Raw genomic sequence first — 20,597 nt, 5'->3', positions numbered from 1 at the left:
CACAAACCCATCCAGAAGAGTGCCCCTCCTGGGTTCCCAGTGTCCCATCTCCGTTCATCCCTCTGTGGAAAAGGTCCAAGGGCATCTCCAGCAAGGCCAAGACAAAGGCTAGTGTCCAGAGTTTCTGTTTTATATTAAAGCTTAGTCCTTTGGAGCCCGAGCAGTCTGCTGTGGGTCTGGTAGCCACTAGACCCACAGTCACATGCTCCTGGACAAGAGAGAATGCCTGAACACATGGGGTGAGTAAGAGAGAGAGAGACAGGGAGGGAGATTTTTAGAAATACTTTTTTTATTGATTTATGAGAGGGAGGGAGAAGGAGAGAGACAGAAGTACAATAACGAGCAAGAATCACTAATCAGTTGCCTCTGGCACACCCCCTACTGGGGATTGAGCCAATAACCTGGCCATGTCCTCTTGGTTCATAGGTTGATACTCAACCACTGAGCCACTCCAGCCACGTGAGAGAGATACTTCGTTCACTTGGGATTATAACCAGGAGATTTTCAAAACAACCAATCAACTACCCAAGCTTTGTGGGTTTGTGATCCCTTCCTCAGGTTAGACTGACAAACACCTTCCCTTGTGACTTCTATTGATTGTGTCCTTACCTCTTCCTACTCTTCCAGACCATCCAGTACCAGAGAGGGGGGAGAGAGGGATGTGAATCCTCAGCAGGGAATGTTATGATCCCCTGGCTTGTACAAAGTTGTAGCCTCCTGGGGGAGCAAACAGGCTTAGTATCTGACTCCCTTTGCTCCATTCTTATTAATATTTAGCTAACTACGGCAATACTTGTACTTCAAGTTGTCCACACATGACCAGCAGTGAGTGCTTAGCTAAGCTAAACTGGGCTCATGGTATCCTGATATTTAGGATGAATGGAAATTTTCCCTTAGAGAGTTGATAGCACAGAAAAAGGAAAGTAGCCTATTGGGCAAAAAGATCCCAATAAATCTTATTTGGTAAAGTAACAGTTAAAAATTTTTTAAAGAATCTAGTAGTAAAGATAAAAATAATAATTTTCTAAACATTCTCAAAAGGAACTATGAGGACCACACATTGATAAAAATCATCCAAATCAGGCAGGAGAGAAAATGAATATATAAGCAATATGCTCATGCAGAAAACATTTCAGATAACATTCCAAAAATATAACTTGCAAATTGCTTGAGCTTTGCACATTCCCAGGGTTGGAAAGCTGATAGTATCAGCAAATGAATAGAAATGAGTCTTACTGAAGGGAGGTGTCATCTGCAGCCCTGAGAGTCACACATTGTTTTACATCCTCATCATTGATTCAGAACAGTGATAAACCAAGTGTACAACTACTAATAAAGCAGTCGATGTTCCTAAATGTCACAAAGGAAGACACTCAAGCATTACAGGCATAAATATGTTAAATATGCAAGCATCAGAAACTCAAATGAATCTTGCCGAAAAACACATAGGGGAATTGACTAGAAACTGGGATTTGGAGATGGGGTTAGGAGAAACACACACACACACACACACACACACACACACACCCACACATACAAATAGTTAAGCCAATAGAGCTCAATAAAGATATGAGAAAGCAAGCTGAGAATGCATATATAGGATTTATAGGAAGTAAATAGGCCAGTGCCATTTCGGGTGACAAGCAGTAGGATACTGAGAGATGAAAATGTGTTTTATATACTGCTGAAATGAGGGAATTGGCCTTTTTCAATCCCCAAAAATGTTTGGGACAAATTGGAAGGATCAATAGTGAGAGAGAATACTAGAAGCAGCTAGATGAATACATTCATGAGAATGAGCCATGGCTCAGAAAAATTAGCGCAGTGACACACAGTGGCAAAACGAGTTAGAGGGGAAATAGTACATCTGAGCCAGTAACTCCCATGATATGTACAGCCTGTTCACTCCCAGTTGGGTTTTTATGGTGATAAGTGGTCCAAAAAGCAGTTGATGGCATTTTAAGAGGCAGGGAGTGAGTTTCATTATCTCTACTATGGGAACTGCAGGAGATAGAGGAGATGCTATTTGGTATAAGCAAGGGTTTCTGAACTATTAGTTGTGGAATTCTTTTTTCTAACAAAGACCAATGCAAAACTGCACTGCAGAACGAATGAGCACAGCAGCTCTGAGGCCAGGAGCCTGCCACTCCCCGCCCCCCAATTCCATTTCCAACCCCTCAAGCTACCTGGACAAATTTGGAAACCATTGGCAAGTGAGAAAATCCCTTCTCTGCCCCTAAATGACTGAGTGACAACAGTTAGCCTAGTCCAGTGGTTGGCAAACTTATTAGTCAATAGAGCCAAATATCAACAGTACACCAATTGATATTTCTTTTGAGTCAATTTTTTTAAACTTAAACTTCTTCTAACATCACTTCTTCAAAATAGACTCATCCAGGCTGTGGTATTTGTGGAACAGCCATGCACACTTAAGGGGCCAAAGAGCCACATGTGGCTCGTGAGCCGCAGTTTGCTGACCACGGGCCTAGCCTATAGAATGACTGAATTACATTAATGATGCTTAAGGTTTTTTCCATTTTTCTCTTGTCACTACATGTGTAGCCTCTGCAAATTTAGCAAATGAAAACTATCATATCCTATCTTAACAAGTACTGACTGGACTATGCCAGAAATGGAGACCTTTTTCCTGAATGAACTTACACTCTGCACTACCCAATATTTATTGCCCAACTTCCTACCCAACGTTGAAATCTCCTCTACAAGTATGTAGCTTCTGCTTCCAGGCATCTTACATGGAAGGCTTATTCCACCGTTCATCTCCAGGTCATTGCTAGAAAGCTTCTCTCTATACTTATCTGATATCTAGGTGCACCCTTTGGCCCATTCAGGATTAATCTAGCTCATCTTTCAGATACAGATCCGCACGTATTTGATGAGATTGCTCTTGTTCCCCTGAGGACTATTATTACCTTCCAGAAAACAAGAGGAAATAAAATATCCAGCCCCTTCATTTACACTGAGTGGCCAGATTATTATGATCTCTGAATGCATAATAATGTGGCCACTCAGTGTATATCCTATATAATAAAAGGCTAATATGCAAATTGTCCCCTCTACCAGGTGTTTGACCAGTAGGCAGAAAGGCCAACTGCCCATGTCCCCTCCTTCTGGCCAGGCTGGCCGGACCCCACCCATGCACAAATTTATGCACCAGGCCTCTAATATAGATATATTTTGAGTGGCCAGATTATTATGCATTCAGAAATCATAATAATCTGGCCATTCAGTGTATTTGCTCAGATTACACAATTTGCCAGCCCTCTTTTGCTGGGTTGGGTTTCCTATTTGAATATTCTCCTGCTCACTAGTGACACTCTGGAAGCAGCTTGCCCAGAACTGGTCACTGAGCTACAGCTGCAGTCCGATTGTTGAATAGTGAGATGGAAACTTGATAACCGTGCATACAGCCTATGGTCATGTTATCTGTCTCAGTGACCAAATCACACTGTTGGTCCACTATCATACCAGTAGAGCACTATTATGTCTCAGAAACTCTTCCGCTAACCTCTTTACTGATTGGCCTCTGAGAAGTCACTTCTCTGTGATTTATTGATAGGAAACAAGACGCAGAGAGCCCTGGGTGCCATATTGCAGTTAGCTCCTAATTTCTTGAGCAGTTAATGCCAGCCACAGGAGAGAAGCTATTCCCAGCCAGCTTTCCTGACTCAGACACTATGTGATGCCCTTCAAAGATTGATCCAGGAGCAATTTCAGTGCCCATAATTCTATCAGGAGCAAGTCATTTACTCAGGCAGCCAATATTTATTGCGCATCCCCTCAAAATTGGGATGTTGATTCCTGATTTGAATAAATATTTCTAACTTCTAGGAGAAAGTGAACACTAGAAAAATCCCACCTTCTATTTCTATTCTGTTCACAAAATCACAGTACATTCAAACGTTTCTCTCTAAAGCACTGCCATATGTACTTATACCCATCCTTTCAGGGGAATCATTATTGCACATTCTGCCTCTGCATCTGACACATATAAGGGGGTTCTGAAGTATTTGTTCCAAGACAGTGAAAGAAGTCATCTTCTAGCTCACATGTGAAAAGCTCCCAGGAGACCTGGCACCTAATGGCATTGGCTTTCTGGAAGACAAGTTAGCCTTTTTAGTATCCTGGACCTCTGTGCACATCCTGACTCTCTGCAAATCATGCTGTGTCTCACAAACTGCCTAACAACATAGGTTTTCAATCGTTATGTCCCTACAATTTGATGTTCTCTTCCTTCTTTCTTCATTTCTGCTACCTGGAATTTGATCTCTCAGTGTAGTTTAATCAGCGGACATGCATATGTCATTACAGGCTTCGTGGACTAAAGGCACTGCTGGGTAATTTCAGTGTTTCCTTCACAGCCCCTCTGAAGCCTCTCATGGCCACAGCTGGGCTGTACTATGTGGAGAAGCACTGCAACAACCACACACTAGCTCCCGGGACTGCTGGTTCCTGGTCCCTGGAGATGCTGTGCTGAAATATTTGTTCAGTTTTTCATTTAGTTGTCTACACTCAGCAGTATTAACTGAGCACCTACTTCATACTAGACCCTGGAATAGGCACTAAGCATACCTGGTAGCAGGGGGAGTCTAACGTGGTTTCTAAAAGTGCTTAGATGAGTGATATATTATCTGTTGAAGTCTGTACAAAGTGTAGAAGAGCATAAAGGAAAGAATTCAGTTGTATGTGATTGGAGGTAAGGAGTGAAAATGAGTAAAACTTCACAGAAAACATTTCTCAGCTAGACATACATTCTGGGAGGAAAGAGACCTATTGTGTTGTTTGCTGTTGCTCTCCCTAGACTCATTGCTACTTCATAACTGTAATTTTGCTACTGTTATGAATCATAAATGTGCTTTCTGATGGTCTTAGGCAACCCACAGGTTGAGAACCACTGCTGTAGAGCCTAAGACCATCAGAAAACACAGATATTTATTTACATTACGATTCATAACAGTAGCAAAATTACAGCTATGAAGTAGCAACAAACATAATTTTATGGTTGGGGGTCACCACAACATGAGGAACTGTATTAAAGTGTAGCATCATTAGAAAGGTTGAGAAGCACTGCCCTAGAGCCTAGCAGAGGGTTCAAGTAACAGGAGCTTGAGATCAAAATTGTCTATAGTTCTAAGCAAAGTTATAAGGAAATGGAAACAAAGACTTTAACAGAAGACATGGAGCTTGTGACTTCTCACAGGGAGAGGCTAGGAAACTGACTGTCAGGGTATAGTTAGAATAAACCGGATGTAGCCCCTGCCACTGATCTCACCCCCAAATCTCATCACCTTGGCGCCTGGCAGGGAGGTCTGCCTCAGGAACACAAGTTTTTTTTGGTGAACTTGAATTAAAAAAGTAAGGAAACTGTGTGGTCTGAGGGATATTTCCCTCAGGCTATGAGAGAATTGGCTGGGCCACCATCTGTCAATCAATGTAAAGCAAAGTGTTACTTGGATGTCAGCTGCTCCTGAATGTATCCTTTGTTCTCATTCAAGCTGAGTCTGAAGTAGGGTCAGCACACCTTTCATTCATCAGAAGTAAAAAATGTATAGACTAAGACATCAGAGAGTGCTCTAGTATCGAGGGGAGATTTTAAAAGGGAGATGATGGCAGGTTATGCTCAAAATTTCATAATTCATAACCCTGGGATGCTCTGCATATGTCTTTTCTTCCAAGCCCTGTTGGTTAGTGCTGCTCATCTGGAGTTTTCTTTCTCAGCCACTTCCCAATGGGGCTCCCATCCCAAATTCTGGTCTTCACTCAGACCTTTCTTGAAAATTATTGGGGTGATGTTGGTTAATAAGATCATATAGGTTTCAAGTGTACATTTCTATGGTACATGATGTGTATATGGCATTGGGTGCCCACCACCCAAAGTCAAATTATCTTCTATGACCTCCTTTATTCTTTATTACTTCCCCAATCCCTTCAATCCTTTACTTTTTCAAAATCTCCCTGCCATATCCTACAAATTTACTAACTCTAACCCAACCACAGACCTAAAAAGAATCTTCTGGCTAGCAGAGCCCATCCAATAACTTTCATAAGAAATGTGTGTTTATCATATGCTACTGAATAACACTGCAAATTGGCTTGACAAAGCTTTCTTTTTATAGTATTTCTTATTTCTATATTTCCATCACTGCAGTATGTCACTATCAGCTATAGTTTATGGATTAAATGCATGAAGTTTGGAATTAGAAATAATCTGGGTTCATTTCAAATCTTATATCTGCCACTCACCTTGAGGGAGACATTTTACTTCTTAATTGCCTTCCTTTCTAATGTCCTAAAGTGGGAATGTATTGATTAAAAAAATATCTATGTGTTGAGAAATGACTATCATTTGTTTATTAGCTTATTAATTCATCAAATATTAATTCCATACATTCTTATTGGTGTTCATGGGTTTGTTTGAAGTGATTCATGTAAAACTCTTAATACAGGCTTTGTCACGTAAGTCTGGAGTAAGCCATTATCATTGTTACTATCATTGTTACTTCCATTCTTGAGAAAAGGCCTACAAAAATTTATATTACTTGGAAAACCTATTCCTGTGGATCATTGGATCATTGAACGTGTATCCATATGATCAGCTTGTCTCTGTTTTTGCCTCTCTGTTCTTCCTACCCTCAATCTTGAGAAAACCAGGTATTTTAAACTTTTTGACTGTTTGAACTTGACAATTCTTTCTATACTATCAAAAAGTTAGGAACTAATGACTCTTATTTAACATCAAAACTCTACTGATCTTTCTTTAGTACCTTGAAGTCATAAGGTACTAAAGAAAGACTCTAGTTATGACTTTTTTGTGGAAAACTGGAAGTTGAGCTATCTAGTTGATAAAATCAGATTCACTAATTTTATTGTCCATGTTTATCAGGAAGTAACATATTTTATCAGTAGTTGTGATTATTAATTATTTAAATAATTCCAAAAATTGCCCTAGCCTGTTTTGTTCAGTGGTTAGAGTATTGGTCCTTGGACTGAGTTCTCTGGTTCAATTTTCAGTCAAGGGCAGGCATGTACTTCCATTGCAGACTTGATTCCCCATACAGGTATGGAGGCAACCAAATAATATGTCTCTCTCACATCAATTTTTCTCTCTCTGTGTCTCTCCACCTCACTTCCACTCTAAAAAATCAATGGAAAAAAATATCCTCAGGTGAAGATTAACACAAATAATTCCAAAAACTCAGAATTTGCCTTCCTTTTAACGTAATCTTTCTATAGCACCCCTTTAAGCCAACCCAGATAATGCTGGCTGGAGCCGAGATCAGCTTTCTTCTTGATTACCGAGAAAAAATAAATTATTATTGTTTAAAACCATCAAGTTTTGGGATGATTGTTATGCAATAATAGATAACCAGAATACCATTACACTCTATTATCTAAAATCATACAAAGCAGAATACCAGGACTAGAATACACTCTGGAGGGTATCAAGGTAGTATTTACTATTCATAAATCCCATTACTAGGCTCAAAGAAGTGGCTTGTCTATTATCAAGGAGATAGAACTTACACAAGTAGGACACATATGACTCTCCTTTTTATTAATTTAGGAACTTTTTAATTGGTTGTCTCCATGGTTCATATCTTCTTTTGTTTTATGGAATAAATTTCACTTTTTAAAATCTTCTTTTCCTTAAAATAATTCAAGGTATATTTTTATCCCAATTAAACATTTATAAAAGAAACAATACAGGGTGGGGTAAAAGCAGATTTACAGTTGGTCATGTGGAAGACAATACAATAATTAATAAGAAATAATATAAAGCCGAGACCGGTTTGGCTCAGTGGATAGAGCGTTGGCTTGGGGACTGAAGGGTCCCTGGTTCGATTCTGGTCAAGGGCATGTACCTTGGTTGTGGCCACATCCCCAGTAGGGGGTGTGCAAGAGGCATGATGGATGATTCTCTCTCATTGATGTTTCTAACTCTCTATCCCTCTCTCTTCCTCTCTGTATAAAATCAATAAAATATATTAAAAAAAAGAAATAATATAAGAATAAATTCTGTTTTGTCTACTCACAACTGTAGACCTACTTTTGCCCAACCTGTGTATTGGTGTGTGTGTGTGTGTGTGTGTGTGTGTTTACTAATATATTTTATTGATTTTTTTACAGAAAGGAAGAGAGAAGGATAGAGTTAGAAACATCGATGAGAGAGAATCATCCATCAACTGCCTCTTGTACACCCCTTACTGGGGATGTGCCCACAACCAAGGTACATGCCTTTGACCGGAATCGAACCTGGGGCCTTTCAGTCCACAGGCCAATGCTCTATCCACTGAGCCAAACCAGTTTCAGCAGATATGTGTGTGTTTTTTAAACTTTGGTGATCCATAGTTATGACCTGTTCTGCATCATCTACACCAAAGCCAAAACAGGCAGAGGAAGGCTTCTTTACATAGTTTCAAGTCAATACTTTTTACCCTTAAGGCAAAGCCGTGACAATTTTCTTAAGAGGGAATTGTGACACAGGGAAAATACCCTGACAGAAAGTGAGAAGCAGTGAAAGCCTGCCTTTTCTAGGTTAATTGGGTGTAGAGAAAGGCAAAGGTAGAGGAGGGTCATGAGAAACATATGTCCTGCCTTCCATTCTCTGTGCCAAAATTCCAGTTGGGAAAGGCATTTTACATAAGCTTAGGGAAAACTGAAAGCCAAGGTGTTTTCTTCTGTTCCTTTTTGAAATCTTGGGAAGAGCTTGCTGAAATGGTTGGCTCAAAGCCAGCATGAGGTAGCAGAGCACATAGAGCAGCTCGCATAGCCTTCCCAGGGGATGTGGAGACAGAGAAGCTCCTGAGTGCCTTGGGGTTGGAATAAAGAGACATGGAGGGGCCAGTGGTCTGATGGAGCCTGGAAATTGGACCCAAATGACAGAATATTTACTATGGATAGCAAATGTGAGATGGAACAGCAGTCAGTGTGAGATGGAACAATTTAGAACTCTACAGTCAATAGTCCAAGAGCCAAACCATACCAACCACCCCACAGCAAAGGTCCAAGAGGATACAAAATCCTGAGTTTCCCATCATTCACTCAGAGGCCATATGACAGAAAGAAGAAAGGGAAACATCTTAGAGACTACATTTCAAAGAGATCATTTAAACTGACAACGATAGGAAATTAAATGTATTAAACATTTGACCATACTAAACTATATTAGCTAAAGACACTGACATAATGAGTCAATGTATTCTGCTTTACAGTGAGGCATGAATTCACTAAGAAGATCACAGACAATAAAAGATCAGATTTCATATTAAACATAGTGTGTTTATCACACTGGTTTATTAATTCTTTTTCATGGAACCTAAAAACAAATGAGACATTGAGGAATAAAGAAGGCACCTGCACAAAAGGGCAGGTGGGACCAGACAGACAGTAGACAGATGTCAATGAAATTTGCAAACAGATGGAAATATGATCTCTGATAGCAACATAAAGTGAAGTGGAGAGCTAAGATTGTAACAAAGGCAATTAACAAGAAGAAATCTGATTTTTAGCACAGAACTCTGGAAAATTCAGGTTTGAAGGTACAGGTAACTGCAAGCTGGTGGTGTGAGTGGGTCTAAAAGCAACACTTGATTCATTCACCCACAGTCACCCAGTCATTCTCCAATAGTTCAGAGCTTTCTACTTCCTATGGGCAGATTAGCACCCAGTCGATAACATGACTAGGAAGGCATAAATGCATGGCCTTCCCAGATTCCTTAAACTCCCTGAGCTTGAATTATTTCCTGGGAAAGTGAAATGTATATATGAATTCCACAACACTTAGAGTAGATATAAAAATTAAATGAAAGTGTTGGGAAATATTTACTATGTGCTCAAGCCCATGAGGAGAAGCATAGAATAATACATGGGACAAACATTAAGATGAAATAAAGATAACAAGTGTTAAGAGCCATGGACCTCCAGAAAAAAGAGTAGGAAGGGAGAGCTTTGATGTGTACCCTGTGAGGGTTCTTGGGTGAGGAAGAAACTCACCTGGCGTGGGAAATGGGTACAATTAGGACAGAGAGATAAGAGAAGATTCCAGGCACACTAATCTTTCATTTTCCTTCTCCTGATCATTCACTTTTGAGAGATAATGGGAACCCCTTGGGCCTTCTTACACGTGGTTCTTTGCTCTGAGTATCTCAGAATGGTGGCTCCTTTATCATGCTCACCTTTTGTCTGCATCTATCTGCAGACCTAATTAGTTCAGCACTTCAAAGCCAAAAACACTATTCTCTGTGCTCTTTGAACATCCAAACATCTACCAGGAAATTTTTCTCTCACACATCATTTTTTCATTGATGTCTCATTAGAGATACATTTTCCATTAATGAATTAAGAGAATTTAATGTTGAATTTATTATAGAAGGACACTTGCTTTCAAATTAAAAACCAATCAGGGCTATAAAAGCAAAAGAAAATCTTCAAATACTTCTTTCAAAACTCTTCATTTTTCTCTCCTTGTAGTTCATGATTGAATAAAAAATAAATACCTCCTGTTTAGAGCTACTAGAGGAAATGCTTTCCACAACTCATTTAATTTAAACTTTAAAAACACACCATGAGGTAATTACTTCTCTTACCTCTATTTTCCTGGTTAAGAAATTGAGCTTCAAAGAGGTTAAGTAACTTGCGAAGATCACACAGCTGGGTAGAGGTAGAGATGAGGCTAAACTCAGAGCTGATACCCAACCCTATCCTCTCCCCCACCTCTCTCTCTCTCTCTCTCTCTCTCTCTCTCTCTCTCTCTCTCTCTCTCTCTCGATATCTATATCTATATCTATATCTATATCTATATCTATATCTATATCTATATCTATATCTATCTATCTATATCTATCTATATATATATAATTGATTTTTTTACAGAGAGGAAGAGAGAGGGATAGAGAGTTAGAAACATCAATCAGCTGCCTATTGCACCCCACATCCCCCACTGGGGATGTGCCTGCAACCAAGGTACATGCCCTTGACCGGAATTGAAGCTGGTACCCTGCAGTCCACAGGATGATGCTCTATCCACTGAGCCAAACCAACCCTCAGCCCCAGCCTATTCTCTTAACCATGCTATATTGTTTGAGATTTGGTCCCAGTTGTGAAAATATGAGCCCCTGTTGGACACCTATGAGTTAAAATAAATATATTCTTGAATCTACAGACAATCAATATAAACTTTCTAGATATTTGAGGCTTTGAATGTTTGAATTGACATGTCAAAACAAAGAATGATGAAAGGTGAATTAAGGGAAATTAATGGAGGAGCCGCTTGATCTTTTAATATTTGCTGTAAGGCATTATTAAAAAAAAAAATCACAGCCATGATGAAGGACTTTGGTTCCTGTCATTATTTTTCTAATATATTTTAAAGCCAGTTGGAAGTAAAACCTCAAATAAAATTACAAACAAAATCCTTGGGAGAACATTTTGCTTTGCATCTGAGATTAGACCTACAAAGGCATTGCGATGCATGCATTAGGCTATTCCTCTGAGTGGAAAAGAGAAATCTAGTTAGGATGGGCCCTGAAACTTTGGATCTGCTATCTGGCAGGCAATTTTGCTTTCTTAAGCATTTTGATAAGTTAACTTTGCTCTCCTGCCAAAAGGCCTCTTCTGAGAACAACCAGTTATTAGTACAAATCCAAGGAGCTATCACCCTGTCCTATTTTCAATTGAATTTGACCTTGAAGAAATATTAAGTATGGCTTGTTTAGGGGAGAACAAAAGAATTACTTCACTAATGCCTCTATCAGCTTTTCTTAATCAGAGGAATTTCACACCAAGAAAAACCTGTGTCATAATGAATTACTAAAGTGGGAAATCCTCCAGAGGTATATCTCTGCTTTAACTTTTTGGGGATTGGAAATGTACTACTGTAAATAGATTTTCATAAGACATCCCCTGTCACTTTCCCTAGTGACATAAAGTGATTTCTCCATCACTGAATATTTAGATTGGACATAGGAAGAAAGAGAGAAAATGTTTGGGTCTTTTTATAAGGGGAGCTTGTTATTATAGTTCACCTTCAACTTGATCTTCAAATCACAAGAAATCCATATTACTTACATTTTATAATACAAATATAAGAAGGTGGCAATTTTATTGGCCAAAGATGGGTCTGTTTATTTATTTATTTTTTTTAGGTAATATTTTCATTTAGTACTTTTCAAACTCTGTCTAATATCACTCTGTAGAGAGCTAAATGGTTCTGATCATCTTTTGAGATTTTCTACATTGTATATATATATATATATTGTATATCAACTCACTTCAAACCCTCTTTTTGTTTAGTCACCAAGGACAATGTTTTCGAGTCATTTTTCTATTCTCTCCTTTACTCAGTATATCTAATCAGCCCTCTGTTCCCCTCATATATATATATATATATATTAAATATGCCTCTAACCTACCTTTTCACACTCATTTTCTATTTGACCACCCTTTTCCTGGCACTGCTCTATGCAATGACCATGCATAGACCTTCTGAGCATTTATAGTAGTTTCTCATTACTATGAGGATAAAGTGTCAATCCCTCAAAAGACCTTACAAAACTGATGGTATTGACTCAAGTTGCATGCCCAGTTTGATCTCCTACTTCTCCAGGGTCTCAAATTCTGTTTCCATTTGCCACAATTCTGAACTGCTATTTTTAGTTAGTTTTGTACACTAAATTGCCAATCACTTATATTTTCTCTTCTTGGCACATCCCCATCCCCATTTACTCTACACATCTACCCCTGTACTAGTTTTCCCAGTTGCCCCCAACCAGTATGCCTAGGGTTGAGGCACCCCTTCGTACTCCTGTAGCTTTTAAGATGTCCCTGGATTAGGATGTTCCAACTGGTGCTGCAGGCTTGCTTATTGTCTAGTTCCCCAGAAAGATTCTAAGGTTGACAAGGAAAGGAAAGGAGGTTGCTTTGTTTATTTATTTTATTTTGTTTTTTCCATACTTTTATTCTTAGGGCCCAGCTCAATGCCAGAATTCACAGCAGGCACAGAATTCATACTTCCTTAAGAAATCCTATCTAATAAAAGAGAAACATGCAAATTGACCGCACCTTCGCTGTCCACAAGTCCCACCCACCAGTCAATCAGGGTGAGCATGCAAATTAACCCAAATAAAATGGTGGTTAATTTGCATATCCAGGCCAGAGCGAAGACTGAAGACAGTAGAAAGAAGCCAAGTCCTGCGGAAAGGAGCAAAGCTGAGGAGAAGCAAGCAAGGGGGGGCGGGGGGGCAGAGAAGGAGGGAAGGAGGTGGGGCAGCGACTACAGCAGGAAGCCCTATTGCAGGAATCTTTCTGCAACAGGCCTCTAGTAAATGAATTAAATGAACTTAATAAATTCATTATCTACTACCTAAAATGATCCCTGCCAGTTTTCTCTTGGTATCTGTAATAAGAAGAATAATGGCCCCCATTGTTCTCAATCTCCAGAACCAATGAATATGTTAATATTATATGGCCTGAGGGGATTAACCTCACAGATGGAATTAAGCTTGATAATCATTAAAATGACCTTAAGATAAAGACTTATTCTGACCTGTTTAGAAGGGCCCAATATTACAAGATGATCAAATGGGAAAGAGGAAGACAGGGGCATCAGAACTAGAGTGATGGCATCATGAAGAAGACTCAACCACCCACTGCTGGTTTTGAACATGGAGGAGAAGACCCATAGGCAAGGACTTCGGTCAGCCTGGAGACATCAGAAAAGGTAAGAAAACATTTTCCCCTGGGGCCTCTAGGAAAGAATGTGGCCCTGCTGAAACCTTGATTTTAGCCCATTTAAGATTGTTGACTTTCAGAACTATAAGATACTAAATTATGTTGCTTTAAGGTACTAATTGTAATTGGATTTGGTAAGTGCTATGGCTCTGTGTAAATGACACTACAATTTAATTGGGTTAAAATAATGAGATTAGGGGGATTTTTGTGTAAGAGTGTCAACTTGCACTTTTCTGAATGAGAGCAGCCATCATGGTCATTGACATGGACAGGCGTTGAGAATGACACAGCAACAAGATAGAGGGAGCCTGGGTCCCTGATCAGACTGAATCCATGCATCAGAGCAGCACCAGACCACCTATCAGAGAAATAAACATGTCACCTATTTGACCCACTATTACTTATGAAGCATAGTGGTCCCTCCTTTGGAAAAACTGCTGTTTGAAAATACTGTTTGAACTATTCTGTTATACTTAAACAGTCTCTTATTCCATGGGTCAACTCTGTTATTTTTAGACTGTAAAATAACTTTTTTTTTTTTTTGCTTGAATAGAAAAGATAAACTTAATTGTCTGATCTTGCAAGCTAGTCATCTAAAGGGGCTGATACACTATATTAATTCAAATATTTTGTTAAGTGTTTGTTCATCCAAGTTACAGGTGTTTGATTAGATATAAAATGTACTCAAAGTTACAAGTTGTCTGTATAGATATTACAGGTGTTTGATTAGATATATGTATTCAAAGTTACAAGCTTGAATTACACAAAGAACTAGAAGGATATAAAAAGGAAATACTCCCTTCTGCGCTGTTCAAAATTTGACAGAGGTAATCTGCTCTGAACCTTCATTCAATAAAGATGACTCCTAACTAATTGGCTCATTAGGCATCTTGTCCAGCTCACCGATTTTCGATACAATACTTACAGCCTCTATTTTAGATGCTGTAAGGGAAATATTGTGAGGCAAGTTGATGGCTATATCTACAGGTCTACCACTTAGATAATATTTATCCCCTACTACATTTTATCAAGAACTTAAAAAGACTTGCAGTAATATTAAGAGTTGATATTTTCACTGGTGCCAACCAATAAAACAAAACCACCACCACCACTTGTGTCCTATGTTCAACAAAATCATTTAATTTTCCTCTTGGGCACACAAGAAGACTCATTCTTCCATACCAGTTGCAGTTGGGTTGGGCTATATGACTCAGTTCTGGCCAATGGAATGTGGGTGGAAGTGATGCATTAACACTTACTGGAATGATCCATAAAATCTCACATCTTGAACTTCCACCTCCTGCAGTGACCTTGGAGACTGCATGTTATAGAAGGACTTGTCACAGAATGGAAGGAATGACAACTGAACCTGAAGGACTATGTGGAGTGGAGTGCCTCTGCCATTGTCATTGGATTGTGACATAAACAAGCAGCACATTTTTTGGGGGGTTAAAATACTGAGAGTAGGAGGATTTTTGTGTGTCATTTTCTGCAGCATACCATAGGCTTTGTTTTAATAAAACATCAGTAGAAACAGTTTAGAAGGTTTTATTTTTATTTAAAACAATTTTTTAAATTTTTTTTCAATTACAGTTTACATTTAATATTATTTTGTATTAATTTTAGGTGTACAACATAGTGGTTAGACAATCATACTTTACAAAGTGAACACCCTGATGTTTTCAGTACCCACCTGGCACCATGCATAGTCATTACAATGTTATTGACTATATATTTCCTCTACTGTACTTTACATCCCCATGACTATTCTGTAACTACCAATCTGTACTTCTCAATCCCTTCACCTTCAATATTTTAAAAAGTTTTAAAATATGGCTGTCACTATGCAAATGTTTATTTATGTCTGTCAATATTAATCCTCCTCCTCCTCCTCCTCCTCCTCCTCCTCCTCCTCCTCCTCCTCCTCCTTCTTCTTCTTCTTCTTCTTCTTCTTCTTCTTCTTCTTCTTCTTCTTCTTCTTCTTCTCTCTCTCTCTCTCTCTCTCTCTCTCTCTCTCTCTCTCTCTCACACACACACACACACACATCCTCTTTTATCCTTTTTTTGCTTTGCTTCAATATTATTTCCCATGTTTTTGTTGGGTATTTTAAAAATGTCTATAATATAGGATTGAGATGTTTGCTGGGTGTTGGGCTTATTGGACAGCATGACTCTTTAAATTTCTGGGACCCCCCCCATTGAAATATGCAATGACTGCTCTACTTATAGTCAGTTGGAGAATCATCTTTTCTCACTAGACAGTGCTGCCTTCTCAGATGAAGGCAGAAATAATAAAAATAGAACAATTATTCAGTTTTTTTTTAATTTTTAGAGTGTGACCTTGGGGAATTATTTTTGGTTTAGTCAAGGCAACCAGTGATGTAGCTTAGAAATGTTCTAAGTTGTTTGGATAACTCCCAGTGCAACTAAATGTTCAGAAATATTTATAACCAGCAAGCATTTTTGCTGAAACTTTGTGGTTTTAGAGAAGTCTACACAAATCACCATAATGAACAAATAGAGAGTTACTGAATGGTGCGATTTGGCTGGTTTCTTTAATCTAAGGTACCCTTATTTTAGTTCTGTCAAAGCCTCTCATTTTTCACCCACTATGCTGCTGAATCTTTAGATTTAAAAAAGAAAACAATACCAACAAGCCAAAATGACTCAGAATGTCAATGGAATATATATATTTTCTTTATTGAAAAAAATGCACTCGAATAACACAACTGTGGCTTAAAAAGAAAAGAATGAGAAATTATTTAAAATGTGTGGATAAAAAGAAACTGACAGAGATGAAAAGAACTAATCAATTTTCCCCAGTGTGGTAGTCAAATGAATCCTTCAGTTCAATCACAATTGGGCTAAAGATAATGAATCAGAAGCTATAACAATCTCTGCCTTTTCTCGAAGAAAGTACTTTAAAATGCTTTGTACAAGTTGACTTGACAGACATGCTCCTAGATGTTTCCCAGATAAATATTCAGAATTCTAATAAGAAGAACTAATTGGTGATTTCCAGGACATTTTTTTTTCAATAATAAATGCATCAAGAAGTTCAATGGCTATCACAATGAAAGAAAAGCTTAAGCTCCCTGTTGACTTCCTATTGTGTCCTTACTATCTTGGGTCATTGTTTTTTAGTCATCTATGAAGATTGAAGAGTGCGTATTTAACATACTGATGACTAAGCTTCAATACTTCAGCAAGGATTGGCCATGCATTATCTCAAGTTTAAAAAATTAACTAACACACGAATGTTTTAATTTTAAAATATATACTAGAAATTGATAATTTGTCTGAAACTCTGCTAAAGAGTGTAGGATTTCTTAGCCTCAGAATATAGTTTCCTATTTCTTGCTATAGTGACCATTATTACCATGACTCTCCTTCAGTTCACGAGTACCAGTAAATTTGTACCTGATCTGTGTAGGGAACAATAACATTTTTGAGGTATAACATAGCCATTGATTTTAATCTTTTTGTACAGCTTCTCATTCCTATTCACAGAAGGCAGAACAATATGGAAACTCTAATCTTTGTGCCATATTCACTGAGGCCAGACTCTCATTTACCTATTTATTTATACATCTCAGCCATGGACACTGGGTGGAGATGAAGAGTTATTTGTTTGGCCAAAGCCGGTTTGGCTCAGTGGATAGAGCGTGGGTCTGTGAACTGAAGGGTTCCGGGTTCGATTCTGGTCAGGGGCATGTACATTGGTTGTGGGCACATCCCCAGTAGGGGTGTGCAGGAGGCAGCTGGTCGATGTTTCTTTCTCATCGATGTTTCTGGCTCTCTATCCCTCTCCCTTCCTCTCTGTAAAAAAAAAAAAAAAAAAAACCAATTATATATATATATATATATATATATATATATATATATATATATATATATAAGTTTTTTGTTTTGTTTGGTTTTGGTTTTGGTTTTTTAAAAAGCAGCACATTAACTGCTTGCCTTCAGTATTTTCAGATAAATCCCAAGATGAAAAACAGACAGAGCTCCAAGAGTAGTGTCTTATAAAGTTGGACTTATAAAGATAATGGCCCATTGTACTGTGTCCCATTAAGAAATGTGTACAATTTCTAAATTAAGAAATTACTGCTAAGTTTTCTGTAAATAAAACCAATTGTCACAAGTGTAAGTAATATACAATTTTCCAATTTCAAAGAATACTAGAAATAATGCAGTTATTACTTGTTACAATCTTTACAAAAACTTTTGGATGAGAAATAGGCCTATTGTATGCAGGCATACATATAATTGTATTAAAATGTCCACACAAACACAAATAGGATTATAGATAGATCGACAGACAGATGGTTGGTTTCCTCAAATTCTCCCATGGAGTAGACAAAAACATTCTGTAACTATAATGGTATTTATTATCTTACAATTTGGATAACACACTGCAAGTCAAAGGTCCCAGAGAGATAATTTAGGTATAATGGGATTATGCTCCATTAGAGTCAGATTGAGGTTTTATCTCTGTGTAATAAAAGTACCTTTCATCCCAGCAGTTCCCCATGTTATAGTTACTGGGTAAAAGCAGCTACACATCTGGAATTGAGGCAGCTACTCCTCTCCAGACCCATCTTGTCCAAATATGTACCTACTCCAGATCCTCCTCACTCACCATTTCATACACAGCAATTGTATCAAATCCTTGGCTCATTCTTCTACTTACTTTACTTGTCCACCTCTCTCTAGGCCTTTTGTTTCTTTTTCTGGGCTCTAAAAGTCAGGATCGTGTCTCTTTAGCTATATTTTCTAACCTTCACACCAGATTACCCTGCCCACAAAAATGCATATTAAATGCATTTGGTGATGAGAGCTCTTCTAAGGATCTGTCATTGCCATGTCATCATAGACTTATTTCTGTGAAGCTTACTTAAGGAAATGGAGGATAAAGGTTGAGGGGAGGAGTCTAGTATCTAGGATTCTGTTCTGGAGTAATGCTCTAGAAAGAACTTCTGGGTTTGCTTCTCTCAGTGTCGCTTTATGACCTCTGCTGATTCTAGACCCAAAGCCTCCAGTCTACTGTCTTTCATAATAAGATTCAACCCCACAAAAGATAGTTTGGTTGTCTCTGATTTTGCTGAAAAGTCTCAAGTTCTTTGAGATTCTCTAATGCTAAAATGTTGTCTTTTTAACAGTCTTTGCATATCCTTGAATAAGGTTGGTTATCACACCATTAACACTTCAGTGTTGACATAACATTGGAGAAAAGGTGATCTGTTATTTTTGCTTTTATTCGTCTTTGTGCAATCTTTGTCAATGAGATTGTATTACTATTTTAATTTTAAAATACAAAAAAAAATTAAAAATTCTTTTTACTTTTTTTTTTCTGTGGTCTCTTTAGGATGAACTGACATCTGTCTACATTTTCTGTCATTTTGATATAATAACATAAGAGACATTATAACATAACATTAGTGGAAATAATTTTCTCCCAATTATACAATTTGCCACTCAAAATATTTGTAATCTTTAAAAGGCTTGATTGGAAAAAAGTAACTGGAAATTTTTCCTTTGAGCATTTAGCAGTGGTGTCTCAAATGGCAAATTTACCCTGAATACTACTATGAGGACAACAAAAGGACAGTTACTGGCAATGGAAATGCTGGAGCCTATTTTAAGACCACAAAGGTCTCCTCTCAGCCCTAACTTAAAATGAATTCCCCACAATGCCAATTGACTCACCTTCTATTAATACCTCCTATCCTTTCCAATTCCCCAACAAGTTAAGATGCATTCTCCCACTGCTAACCTGTGTGCCCCCTGGTCTTTCCAGTGAGGCATCATTTCTTTATAATTTGGAAAGATTATATATCCTACCAAATTATTTAGGAAGCAATTACCACAGACCTTCTCTGTTCTTTTACCAGATCTCTACCAATCCCTCTGAAAGGTATCCTCAGCATGTCCCAGAAACTTCTACCCACCCTTGATATGTTTTTGTTGTTGTTTTGTTTTTTATTGATTTCAGAAAGGAAGAGAGAGGGAGAGAGAAATAGAAACATCAAGGATGAGAGAGAATCATTGATTGGCTACCTCCTGCATGCCCCACACTAGGGATCGAGCCACAATCATGGTATGTGCCCTTGGCTGATGTTGTATCCACTGAGCCAAACCGACTAGGGCACTATTTTTTTTTTTTGTTTTTTTTAATGATACTCTCTTTGTGAAATAACAGATATGCTCAGGATATTTTACAAAACACTCTTGTAACTTCCAGCAGATAAAGCTGGCGGAAGAGCCTTGAATCACACAGGCTCCTCTCGCTCTGTAGCTAGCTGTCTGCCTTTTACACACCTCTGGGGCTGGCTCTCTGCCTCTAACACCTCCAGAAGTGAAACACAGAGGGCTGACTGATTTCCTAGGGCATGTTTTAAATGTGCATGGTCCAGATACAGGACTAAAACTTCCAAATTTGGAGTTAGAGGGAACTCCCTAAGAACATGAAATGGGCATTTTTCATTCTGGATTATCACAACCTAAATAAACTAACAAGATATACACTCTTGCATCTCAATAAACATTGACTATCATGACACCTACTTGGATAAGGAACAAGGAGGCCAAAGCAGGGAAAAAATATACCTTTCTTTCTAGTGTCTTAGATCTCAAGGCCATTACTTACTGTATCTCTCAGGCTGATACTTAGTGTGTGGTTGGATCTTCTGTTCTTCCCTAATCACTACTGTTGGGCTGGCTGACCTTTTTCTCATGGCTGAGCCCAGAGGCAGCCTGACACACTCCTGTTTGCATACACACATACTCCACCTCTTCAGGGGACTCTGTGGTTGTTTATTGCTGTCTTCCTGCTCTGACTCTATTGCACCCAG

The sequence above is a fragment of the Pipistrellus kuhlii genome, unplaced genomic scaffold (genome assembly GCF_014108245.1).
Source record: "Pipistrellus kuhlii isolate mPipKuh1 unplaced genomic scaffold, mPipKuh1.p scaffold_m20_p_5, whole genome shotgun sequence".
Lineage (NCBI taxonomy): Eukaryota > Metazoa > Chordata > Mammalia > Chiroptera > Vespertilionidae > Pipistrellus > Pipistrellus kuhlii.
The sequence above is the reverse complement of the archived record's forward strand: the minus strand, read 5'-3'. Positions refer to the sequence as shown.